Raw genomic sequence first — 12759 nt, forward strand, 5'->3', positions numbered from 1 at the left:
TTTGACAGAGGAAAGGTCTGAGCAAAAGAGGTGTAGACAGAGGGGTCACTACGACTGGGCACCTGTGCCAACAGAAGGTGGTGGCACAGATGCTGAGTTCCAAAACGCAAACACCGGAGACAGCAGACATGAAAACCAGACAGCTCCTTCCCAGAGATGCTGTGATGAAACTCACACTCTGAATGTTCAAAAGCAACCTCAGAGAAGAGAGGCCGGATGTGAGAATGCTAAGTATCAAAAAGTGGTGTGAATGCAACTGGACCTCATTTGGCTTACACAAGAATCTCACATTTCCTAACGGGATGAGTTCAAGATGGGGGAAAAAATAGTTATTCCCCAGCAAAGTAAGCTACAGTTTCTGCATATCTGAATTTGTGGAAACTTTTTTCCCCTGCATGCCTATACACTATTGCTGTTCCATCCAGCTTTCCAAACTAACTTCTTTCTCTTCTCTGACTTGACATGTGCTTTGAGCATGGGCCTCTGGAAGGCTCCAGATCAAGCTGCTTATTCTAACTCAGCTTCTGGGACAAGGATAACCCCGCAAAGGGCATCACACAGTCACTAGTGAAGTGCACTAGCTTCATACACACGTCTTACACATATCATCTGCTTTTAGGTCCACTGTCTTCCATTTGCTTTCAGTTTTAGGTATATTTAGTATTTTTGTTTGTTTGTTTAATTTCTTTTTTTAATTTTTTTATTCATTTTACATACCAATCACAGTTCTCCCTCCCTTCCCTTCTCCCTCTCCCCCCATCTCCCCTAACCCACCCCCATCCACTCCTCAGAAAGAATAAGGTCTCCCATGGGGAGTTAATGAGGCCTGGCACATTCAGTTGAGGCAGGACCAGGCACCCCCCCTTCTCCCCACCCCTCATCAAGGCTGAGCAAGGCACCCTACCATATGGAATGGGCTTCAAAAAGCCAGTTCATGCACCAGGGACGGATCCTGGTCCCACTGTGAGGCATCCCACAAACAGACCAGGCTACAAAACTGTTATACCCTCATGCAGACAGAGGTCCTAGTTTGATCCCAGGCAGGCTCCCCAGATGTTGGTCTAGTGTCCGTGTGCTCTAACAAGTTCGGGTCATCTGTCTCTGTGGGTTTTCCCATCATAATCTTGACTGCCCCTTGTTCCTATAATCCTCCTTAACCTCTCTTCAACTGGAACTTCTTAAATGATGCCAGTCTAGTACACACAGAGAAGGGGAATTGAATTGCTTATAAAGAAAATGTTCAATTCTTTAAAGTTTCTGAATTATCTGTGGATAGACCACTTCAAAAATATTTATTTTTAGCGCCGGGCGGTGGTGGCGCACGCCTTTAATCCCAGCACTCGGGAGGCAGAGGCAGGCGGATCTCTGTGAGTTTGAGGCCAGCCTGGGCTACCAAGTGAGTTCCAGGAAAGGCGCAAAAGCTACACAGAGAAACCCTGTCTCGAAAAAACCAAAAAAAAAAAAAAATATTTATTTTTAATTGTATGTGTATGAATTTTGCCTAATTGAATGCCTGTGCACTACATGCCTGCCTGGTACCTGAGGAGGCCAGAAGAAGGTGTTGGATCCCTTGAAATTGGAGTTACAGATGGTTGTGAGTGAATATATGGATGCTGGGAACTGAACCTGGGTCCTCTGCAAGAGCAGTCTGTATATTTAATTGTAATAAGCTTTCCTTATATTATAAAGAGTCAACTAGAAACAACCTGGACTATAAGACTATCTGCTGCTGCCCAAAAGAAGTCCCCTTTCATTACCTGAGTGTTAACATTTCCAGGTAAAACATTTCTAATATCCCAGGAAATGGGTTTTGAATTTTAAAACATGGTGTAGAGACTACTGATAGATGGCAGTTAGAGAATCTGAATGATGGATTTCTGAGTAGATCAATTTTAAGAAAGAATACATAATAGGAACTGGACTGGAAGAAAATTTCTCTTAAAACTGTCAATGTTTATGTTCCCTGTGGAGTATTTGTATACCACTATAAACACTACCGATATATCATCACAGAGCAGGAGATAGATAACTGAATTACAGCTGAAAGCAATTTTATCCACAGATTAAACACAGAACGCAGATTTCTTCCTTAATCAAGTAAGCACATAACAAAGAAGAACATTTCCTATAATGGTAAGTATTCAAGCACTTTAAAAGAAGCAAAAAATGAGTCAATAAAAAGATTCTCTCGGACAGGATGAGTGTGATCTGAACTGTGTGTGAACTGCATAGAACGTTCCAGGCAGGAAAAAGGGATAACGGTCCCATCTTAGGGAAAAAAAAAAAAACCATGGTTAAAGAAAAGGGAGCATCCAACATGCACTGAAGTTGGGAAGTGAACACCACGTGCGGGCTCTGCTCACACTCGGGACTTCTTTCTAAGCGCAGTGGGAAGCCACCAAAGGTCTGCATTAGGAAAGTGATGGTCTAGGGGCGTTCCCTAAAGACTAGTTAGCATGGGAGAGATTCTAAAGGGACTGATTAGGATGCTATTTGTAGCATCTCAGGTGAGAGAGGACAGGAGTGTGTGAAAATTGGGAAAAAATAACTACTTAAAAATATTTCAAAAATAAGGAAGAGAAAATTTTATTAGGAGAACACTCAAAATAAATATGGCACAAATGCACAAACAATAAAACCAGCCGATAAGTATTCACCACATGTGAATTAATTGATTTTGCTTATTTAAAGATTGTTATACCCCTTTTATATGAATCACACTTTACAAGTAAGCATAGTGGGGTTTTTTGTTTGTTTGTTTGTTTGTTTTTACTCACAGAATATGTCTCAAGCCCCTAGTGGATACAGAAGCCAGAGATGATAGGAAAATACATTTTCAAAATAGTACAATTGTATTCTTGTTAACTTTACTCCAATAGCCAAAGACAAAAGCGTGGATAAAAAGGCTTACTATATTAAATATTATTAAAATAGTAACATATAACAACTGAATAAAGTCAATGTAATAAAATGTATACATATTAAATATTGCCCAAAGAAACCCAACATGAATAATGGCCTAGGCCACGTTTCCATTTATATTAAGCTCTAGAACTGGAACAAATAATTTTGAGGAAAAAAAAAACACCCTCAAAACAATAGCTGACTATCTGAGAGATGAGAACAATGGGACAGTCTTTGAATCAATAACATTGTTTTATCTTCATTAGTGTTTGTTTATATTCATTTCTAGTGTGTGTATGTGTGAAAACTGAACATATTATAATTTGTTCACTTCACTGTATACAAATTTTAGAAGAACAAAACTACAAATACATTGAATCGTAGTTAATGATAGTCGTAATGAAAGGTTTAGAGGAACTGTCTAATGTTTAGAATTCCTTTTTTTTTTTTTTTTTTTGGTTTTTTTCGAGACAGGGTTTCTTTGTGTAGCTTTGCTCTATTCCTGGAACTCACTGGGTAGACCAGGCTGGCCTCAAACTCACAGAGATCCACCTGCCTCTGCCTCCTGAGTGCTGGGATTAAAGGCATGCGCCACCACGGCCCTGCCTGGAATTCACTTTTTTTTTTTTTTTTTTTTTTGGTTTTTCGAGACAGGGTTTCTCTGTGTAGCTTTGCGCCTTTCCTGGAGCTTACTTGGTAGCCCAGGCTGGCCTCAAATTCACAGAGATCCACCTGGCTCTGCCTCCCGAGTGCTGGGATTAAAGGCGTGTGCCACCAACGCCCGGCCCTGGAATTCACTTCTTAAAGCCTCAAGTGGCAAGGTCAGACAATGGACAAGGAGAGAGAGAGCAAGAGCCACAATAGAGCCATGTTGACAAATGAGTGGTTGTTTTAGTCAGAATTTCACTGTTGAGGGAAACAGTTTTCAAGCAGGGAAGAGCTCTTCTTGGCTTGAAGAATCAGAGGTTTCTGTCTGTGGGCACAGGCTCCACTGTTTCAAAGCCTGTGGGGAGGCATATACAACATAATGGCAGAAGGGAGCAGCCAACAGGAGTCACGGGGTCCAGAAAGCGAAGAAAAAATTGCATTCAAAGGCACATCCCCAGTGACCAACTTCCTCTAAGTAAACCCTACCCCTGAAATCTTACACAATCACTCAATAATGTAATCAAATATGAATCCACTTCTGGATGAAGCCGGTGATTGGGGACATATACCTCATGATCCGGTCAGTGGCCTCTCAATGATTGTGATGTAACTCAAAAACTGCTTATTAACACCCAAGTGGTAGATATAACAGAATCAGTTATAATTTCAAGTTGTAGAAAAATTTAAAAATCATAATTATTATTTACGATCATCTCCAAGAGTCCATAAAACTCAATATAGAATGAAAGATGAAAGTATCCATAAAATTGAGTAGGAGACTTAAAGCTATTTCATATGTTTGATGGTATCATTGTGTAGTTTAAATTTTATAGGTCTCTGTACAGAATTAGAACATCTCTAAAATAATGACAATATAATAGGTTAACTAAGTGTTACATGTATAAACAAAACAGTTTTCTTGTGTTTATCAACAGAATTTAAAAAGGAACACAGAAATAACTTATCTGCCATAGTTTCAAAGTGATAAAGCACCTAAGAACTAATTGTATTTAATAATTAGCATTTTTTAAAGCAAAAGTATGGGCCAATCCATAAACTATGAGACTATGGAAATCTTATTAAACAACAAACTCTGAAGCAAAGAAAATCAGAGCACATTGTTGGATAAATGCTTCATCATCAAATTTCCACTCTCCACTAAAAATAGGTATAGCATTATATCTCCCCAAGAAGAGTTTAGAATACAAGCCACCACATAAACAGAGAGCAGGTTACCATTCTGATAAAATGATTTGTCAAAAAGTATTTTATAAGGTGGAAATCATGGTTCATACCTTTAATCCCAGCACTAAATAGGCTGTGTCAAAATGGTTTTAAGTTCATGGCCATCCTCAGCTACAGAGTAAATTCTATGCCAAACTGGGTTCCAGAATGAAAGCCTGTCATAAAATAGAATGAAAACATTCTGTAAACAAATAAATGCCTTTGAAGTATAAAGTTAAGACTAATGGGAACACAGAAAAGTATAAAAATGTAAAAGACATGTGCTTTGCAAAGTACAAATGATCTCTTCCATAAGAATGGGTTCTAAGCCGGGCGTTGGTGGCACACGCCTTTAATCCCAGCACTTGGAGGCAGAGCCAGGTGGATCTCTGTGAGTTCGAGGCCAGCCTGGGCTAACAAGTTAGTTTCAGGAAAGGCACAAAACTGCACAGAGAAACCCTGTCTCGAAAAAACAAAACAAAACAAAAAGAATGGGTTCTAATCACTGAGACTTGTATAAACATAATAGTCTGGGGGACTTAGGTGAGGCCTGGTCCTACAGATAGCAAAGATCACCAGGTAATAAACTACATCCATTCCCAGCTTTCTGGGTGGAAACAGGTATAAATCCTCCCATTGAAGAGAAAAGCGTATGTGTTGAACATTTCTGGTTTCTGTAGTGATATCTGTGAGCTTGGGGACCTCATGCCCTTGAGAAGCATGATGAGTAACTACCTTACTAAGTAAGAAAGACATTAAACAGACACTAAATAAGAATATATTGGAGTTGGATAACAGATTAACAATCTTAATCTAACCAGGTTCTGTAAAAGATTTTGACTGTGATTAGAGGACACTCATTTCTTCTAAGTAAAAAAATAATCATACATTCATAAATATTGACCATAAAAAATGCTTACATCAATAAAATACAAGTTACCAGGGTCAAATACACATAAAATAAAACCACAACAAAAATACTTCAATAAAATTTAAATTATTTAAATATATTTTGTTTTAAAAAAATCACAATTATAACAAGACATGGTAACTCCTGAAAAAAAAAAACTATAGGAAGACTCAGTGTGTGTTCAAATATTAACAAAATTCCCCAGAAAGCTTAGAAAAAAAGAAAATGTATTAACCAGAACACCAGCGAAGACTTTATTATATATAAAGAATTAGAAATATTTGCACTTCAATCAGGAAAGATAAGAATTCTCACATCCATCACTACCTCACCTCAGTTCACTAACATTTAATATACTGAGAAAAAAACATTATTTTCAAAGATAACATGATTATAACTTTTTTAAAGTAGTAAAATACGGGTTCAATAATGTAGACAGATCAATTATAAAAATTAATAGTTTTCTTATATACTAGCAATAGCTTCTTTGAACTATAACCTCAATTATCCTAGTTACAATCGCAATTGTAAATAATCCAGGAAAAGCTTAACTCTAAAACTACAAGAGCTAAGTGAAGAAATATTGAAACACAGATGAAAAACCAACTAAATGGAGAGATGATTGAGAAATTCTGTTCTAATGATGACTTGCATGTTTTCCTGGTGCTCTGGTTAAATGTGCTCCCCAAAGAGCATGTGTACCCATCAGCAGATGAATATTGGGCTGGAGAGATGAATAGTGGGCTAGAGAGATGAATAGTGGGCTAGAGAGAGGAACAGTGGACTACAGAGATGAATAGTGGGTGGACTACAGAGATGAATAGTGGGTGGACTACAGAGATAAATAGTGGACTATAGAGATGAATAGTGGGATGGAGAAATGAATAGTGGGCTGGAGAGATGGCTCAGGGGTTAAGAGTATGTAATATGTAAGAGTATGTAATATGTAAGAGTATGTAATAATAGAGGGGACCCAAACTCAGAAAGACAACTACATGTTTTCTCTCATATGCAGAATCTAGTTTGTAACATGTGTATGCATGTATGTAGGTGGGTCTAAACACAGGTAAACATCTGGATAGAGACTGAGAAGTAACAAGAGAAGCAGGGACAGTGAGAATGAAGGGACACTGTAAGTGAAAGTAAAAGTGGAACTGGCAAGGATATAAGAGGGTGGTACAGGAGAGGACAAGGGGGAGATGTGTGAGGAGCGTCAATCAAAATACTTTGCACAAAAATATCAATATGATACTGTCTTAGTCAATATTCTATTCCTGTGAAGAGACACCACGACCATGGCCACTCTTACAGAGGAAAGGATTTAATTGGGGCTGGCTTACAGTTCAGAGGTTTAGTCCATTGCCATCATAGCATGAAGCGTGGCAGCCTGCTGGAAGACATGGTGCTGGAAAGGGAGCTGAGGGTTTTACATCTGGATGGCCAGACTAGAGAGAGAGAGAAGAGAGGGAAGAGAGAGAGAAGAGAGAAGAGAGAAGAGAGACGAGAGACGAGAGACGAGAGAGAAGAGACGAGAGAGAAGAGACAAGAGAGAAGAGACGAGAGAGAAGAGACAAGAGAGAAGAGACTGGGCCTGGCTTGAGCTTTTGAAACCTCAAAACCCACCTCTCCTGACACTTTCTCCGAGAAGTCCACACCTACTCCAACAGGGCCATACCTCCTAATAGTGCTACTCCCTGATAACCAAACATTCAAATCTATTAGTCTATGGGGTCCATTCTTATTCAAACGCCCACATTCCACTCCCTGGCCCACATAGGCTTGTATGGTATGTAGCCATACCATAATGCAAAATGTTCATCCAGTCCAACTTCAAAAGTCCCCATGGTCACTAACAGTCTCAACACTGTTTAAAAGTTCAGAGTGTCTTCTGAGACTCATTAGCAATCTCTTAACTATAACCCTTGTAAAATCAAAATTGAAAAGCAGATCACCTTCTTCCAACATTCAATGACACAGAATATACATTGCATTCCAAAAAGGAGGAAAGGGGGAATAAGGGGGACATACAGGACCAAAGCAAGACTGGAAACTAGATGGACAAACTCCAAACTCTGCCAAATTCTTCTGCTTCTTTCTCTCTCCTGGTCTCTTTCCCAGTTACTAAGACCATGGGCCAAGAGGTTCCAAATAAATTCATAAATTTTAACTCTTGTCTCTAGTCTGTATCTGTTTCAGTGGGCTTCCATCTGGCCAACTAACACATACAGGCATTGGCTACTCACTTCAACCTATGAGACATGGACCTGCTGAAGGGTGATGGTGGACCAATCCAGACAAAACAATTTCCTGTCTCTACAGCTAGGTCAGATTACCACATACTTCTAGTAAATACCCCATTGCTTGGGTTCCCTCCTTACCTTTGACTAGCCAGAATCCTGAACACCTGCGCCCCATTTCAGCTTGAAGTAACTGTGGAGAAGAATGCATTGTCCTATGTTTCCTGTTCTCAGGACAGGCTACAGGCCAAGTTAAAGGTGGAACCCCTGGTACCGGGGACCAAATGGCTACCAAATGCCCATTGATATACCAGGAAACTGGACCAAATATTGCAATAAGATACTTGACCTTCTTTATGCAGAACAAAAGAGGTATTATATAACCTTGAGAGATTATTTCTACATAAATCATTCAGGATTATAATCTGGCTGTACTCAAAGATCAAAACTACAGCTACAGAGCCTTAAAAATGGTAATAGATTCAGGTATCACTGCCAATGGCTTAAAAATGTCTCTCCTTACTCAAGGTCTGTTCAGGCCTAAGAATGTGAACCTCCCTGTCCTTGCTAACTTCGTTAAGCTGTAACTACCTGGGAAACCTGATATCCACATCAGCAGATTTTGCTCCTCTAGTCCTCAAACACTTTTAGAGATCTGAGAATATGGCATTTAATATAAAAGCTTTTATGATAGAGAGACATGTCGGCTCCTGGCAGCATCCTGTATCTTCTCCAAGAAGATAGATGGCCACAGAAGAACTTCTACGTGGAAGCTGATGGCAAGGCCAGGCACGCAGCAAAAAGTTGAGATCCTGTCCAGACTGTGAATAAGTGGAACAGCAGAGTACCGATTGCCCATACTGCAAAGTCAAGGTGGGTCAGTCTCCCCAAATTTCTACTCCACAGAAAAAAATCTGTCAGATCTTCTGGGCCTATCAGCTGAACCACAACTGCCTTTGGGGCTTCTGTCCCCCAACGACCATGGAGAGACTTGGGATTGCTGCCTAGGTGGCTGGAAAGCTGTCTCACTTCTTAAATTTATCCTTCTCAGATCTGATGTTTGATGACTAGGGTATCAGTTTAACAACCCCAATTCCAAGACTACATCCACCTTAATAGCTCATTAATAAATTTCCTGTTGAAATTACGGACAGATGTGCCTCACTCATAGCCTTCATGGTACAGGTTTCAAAGTTTTAACATTGATAAATGAAGTTGTGATAACCTAATACTTTTAACCTTTTTGCTATGATGTAAATCCATTCCAGCTGTTTTACAGATATCTCCAGGTTCCTGGGGAAAGTTCTGCTAAATCTGTTCCAGCTGTCTTACAGATATCTGCAGGCTCCTTGGAAACACTGCATCAAGAAATCTGGTCTGATGAAAACTAACAATCTCCACAGCCCATTGTTGACCCCACCTATTTTTCCAGCACATTCTGCAGATTCTCTCTTCCCCCTGACCTCCAGAGAAACAACAGACGCCATGGCTTCTGTACTCCTGATTTGGTGTACCATTCCCCACAAGCTCCTGGATCATCACTGCTGCAACCGGCTTTCTCAGGTCTCTCAAGGAACAGACGCCTGAGATCCTCTGCTGTGTGTAACTCCTGGCTTCCTCCTTCCCCACTTCGCCCCTTGCCGGCTTGAAGCAGTCTCAAGAATTCAATGCCCTTGTTCCCCCACTTGCTATCGTAACTCACCCTTTTATAATAATCAAAACGAAGGAATATTAATATTCTGCCCGCCCCTTGGAGCTGCCCTGCATCTTGACGTAGAAGCCTGACTTAAGGAAAAACCCCTCCCTTTTTCTCTCTCTTCTTTCTCTCCATTCCCATGAGGTGTGCACCCTCGACCCCCCCCACACACACACACCTCTCTCTGTCTTTCCCTCTTTCCCTATCTTTCTCTTTTTCTCTCTATTATAATAAACTCATTTCTGTGTGGATGCAGCGCCTGGGTTGCAAATGACGCGCCACCGCCCACCCCCTGCCAGTCCATCTGCCCAGCGTGTTTTCTGTCTTGTGCGATATCATAACAATGGCCACCATTCTGTGAACCTAAAGAGCGAGCCATGGCTTGTTCCTGCATTTTCGAAAGAGTACACACGGTCACTACAAGGACGGACAGAAAAGAGACAAAAAAAAAAAAAAGCAAATTAGGTGATTCTAGGTAATTTTCAGCTCTAAAATTCTGTCTCAATATTTATATTTTTTTGGACTGGACCTTCATATCGACACATTCCCTCTAGGAGGTAAAAGATAAACTACTAAAACTCACAAGTTACTTCTTTCTCTGACCAAGGGAAAAATGTCCTTCATCCTTTCTATCACACATCATGGAAGCTGTAAGGAAAAAGAAAGAAAGGAAGTATAAAGTTTGGGGATTGCTGAGAGAAATAGATCCCAGGTGGTTTACCAAACAGAAGTACTTTGTTCCAAGGCAACTTTCCCAGAGAAGCACTGGGTTACTCTTTCTCCTGGCAGGTCAGCAGAGCTGAGTGCCTGGGAAATGAAACATCTCTGCACCCTGGAGAGCAGGGGAGGTGTCCCCACATCGTGGACCAGTGGCAGGTGACACCACTGTTGTCCTTTTTTAAACTGTTGCTGCCTTTGAAGCCACAGCTGTCCTAATCAGCACCTCTGCAGCTCCTGGAAACAGTTCCGCTGCAAGGCCCACAGCCGGAGGGGATTCTGCTCCCTCAGGCACCAACTCTTTCAAAGCTACCAGGGAACTTATCTAAATCTCTGTCCCGCTAACGAGTTCAAGCTTCAGAGGCTGAGGTAAAAGTCTGCTCCTCAGAGAGGCTGAATAGCAAATAGCTCACCTCCTCTCCTTGCTCAGGTCTCCCAAAGAGCCCTTGTCCTTCTCCCCGCCCCCACTTAAAAGTCCTTCTCCACTTGGCTCCTCCCTACCACTTCCTGTCAGCTAGTTGCTGACTCAGCCTCTTGACCGCAGGTGAATTTTATTTAATCAAACAAATATAACACATCTTTGCATCATTAAACAAATGTTACAGAGCATAAACAAAGAAACACACCTTAAAATAATATTCCACAACACCCCACTGATGCAAAAGTTTCCTTTTTCTGGGGTTTTCCTCTTTCCTTCCACGTCAAATTAAAATATATCCTCCCTTGTTTTTAAGTTCCTCTCTGGCACACCCATGGCTTTTCTACAGAACATATGCCATTGTTAACTGTTGGAAATTGGGGATATCATTCTGGCTGGGTCCCTCTATTTCTATTTCATCAAGGATATTCAAAGATCTGTTCCTTCGATATGTTTTTTAAAGGATTTTTGTACAGCAAACCATCTGTAGTAGGTATTTTTCTGACTGGGAGGAGGGGAAATGGTTCCCTAATTCATTTGGGCAATAATGATAATTTGACCTATCCTGTTCTTGATAGTAGAGTGAGAACTCATACACTTTATCTGCTTATTTTCTTCTGATTTTTAATTCCAGAAGGGATAAACACCAATTCATTTTGTTTATAAGCCTTCCAGGTTATTATATTTTACTACAGTAACTTGAACTGATTGAGAAAGCATGTAGAGAACAAAACCATCATAAATGATAAAAATCAGTAGCCCATGTAGTTGGGTATGACCTGAAGAAGGAACACTGTCCTCCTCACTAAGAGGAAGCCAAGTCACTGGATGGGGAGGCCAAAGAAGGAGGCAGTTCAGTGAGGGGATATGCAGGGAAGGCAGAAAGCCCAGGAGGAAGAACATTGGATACAATCTTATTTCTGGGAATCTCCTAGAGCCCTGATGTTGTTCCCAGCAATGGAAGAGAGGGATTCAAAAAAAAAAAAAAAAAAAAAAAAAAGCAGGGTCTCCTAATGAGGGTACACCTGACAGATAAAACCACTGGGTTTGAGTTGTTCACATAACTGACTCGTGGTTAGGGGTCAGCATTCCCAGAGGGTCCTGGGAAAATCTGGGAAGGGAAACTTGCTGGAAGGCTGGATGAGGTTTTAAAGCCATTGAGATATGATCATAAATATAAAGGCAATTCCATTTTATCTGCAAGCTTGTGAAGCTCAGGGTACATTTCGTAACAAAAATATCAAAGTACAAAAGATAAATTTCAAAGGCAAAGTTTACAGCTTGTCCTCTGCAGGACAGACTATCCAGGATGCTCTTTCATCACAGTTAGTTAAATGAGGGTTCTGGCAGTGCAATGACTCAGAGATAAGAAAATAAAGTCGTAACATCAATATCCTCAAATGTTTGGGGATATATGAGGGAACATAAATATTAAATGTTGAAAAAGGGATTCAACCTGCCCTTCAAGTCCAGCCAGCTGGCTCCCCTCCACCACACAGTGCCCTCTAAGACAAACAGGATGAAAAAACAGAGCTCCCAAGGAACAGTGGTTTGCAGGACTTCACAAAGAGTGGAAAAAGTGGAGGGGTTTTTTGGTTTGGTTTGGTTTGGTTTGGTTTTTATTGTATTTTTATTTCTTCATTTTGTGTCTGAACGTTCGCGTGCAGCACAGGTGTGAAGGTCAGAGTAAACTTTGCAGGAGTTGGTTCTTCTCTTCCTTCCTGTGGGTCCTGAAGACTGAACCCAGGTCAGCCAGGCTTGGCAGCAAGCTACCTCCCCCACCTAGCCATTTTGTCAGCCCTGCTTTTACTTTATTTCACTCTATAAAGAAAAAAATGACTATTCTTACCCTGTGACAGTAGATACTCTACTGGAAGGCTAATAGTATTCTCTAAGGAGCTCTGAGAAATTCTATCAAGTGAAGCCTCTAGAAGCTATCCAGTGTTGCCATTGCTAAATAAACTCAAGGGGGATGTTTACTTGAAGGATGGCCTGAATTTATAAA

At 40.6% G+C, this 12759-nt stretch overlaps 1 long non-coding RNA gene across 2 annotated transcripts in view; it reads right to left on the bottom strand.

Annotated features, from left to right (window-relative positions):
• LOC121827865 (uncharacterized) overlaps window positions 1-10765 on the bottom strand; it is a 35031-nt gene extending 24266 nt beyond the window's left edge. The window contains exons 1-3 of one of the 2 annotated variants that reach the window (XR_013049679.1): window positions 10750-10765; window positions 10203-10267; window positions 4848-4952 (exon numbers count right to left, since the gene is read on the bottom strand). This is a non-coding gene — a long non-coding RNA (uncharacterized LOC121827865). Of the gene's footprint in view, window positions 1-4847; window positions 4953-10202; window positions 10390-10749 lie in introns of those variants that run through there. The other variant, XR_013049678.1, reaches the window with a different exon arrangement.
• Between the last annotated feature and the right edge of the window lie 1994 nt (window positions 10766-12759).

This window comes from Peromyscus maniculatus, chromosome 3, assembly GCF_049852395.1.
Source record: "Peromyscus maniculatus bairdii isolate BWxNUB_F1_BW_parent chromosome 3, HU_Pman_BW_mat_3.1, whole genome shotgun sequence".
NCBI classification, from domain to species: domain Eukaryota; kingdom Metazoa; phylum Chordata; class Mammalia; order Rodentia; family Cricetidae; genus Peromyscus; species Peromyscus maniculatus.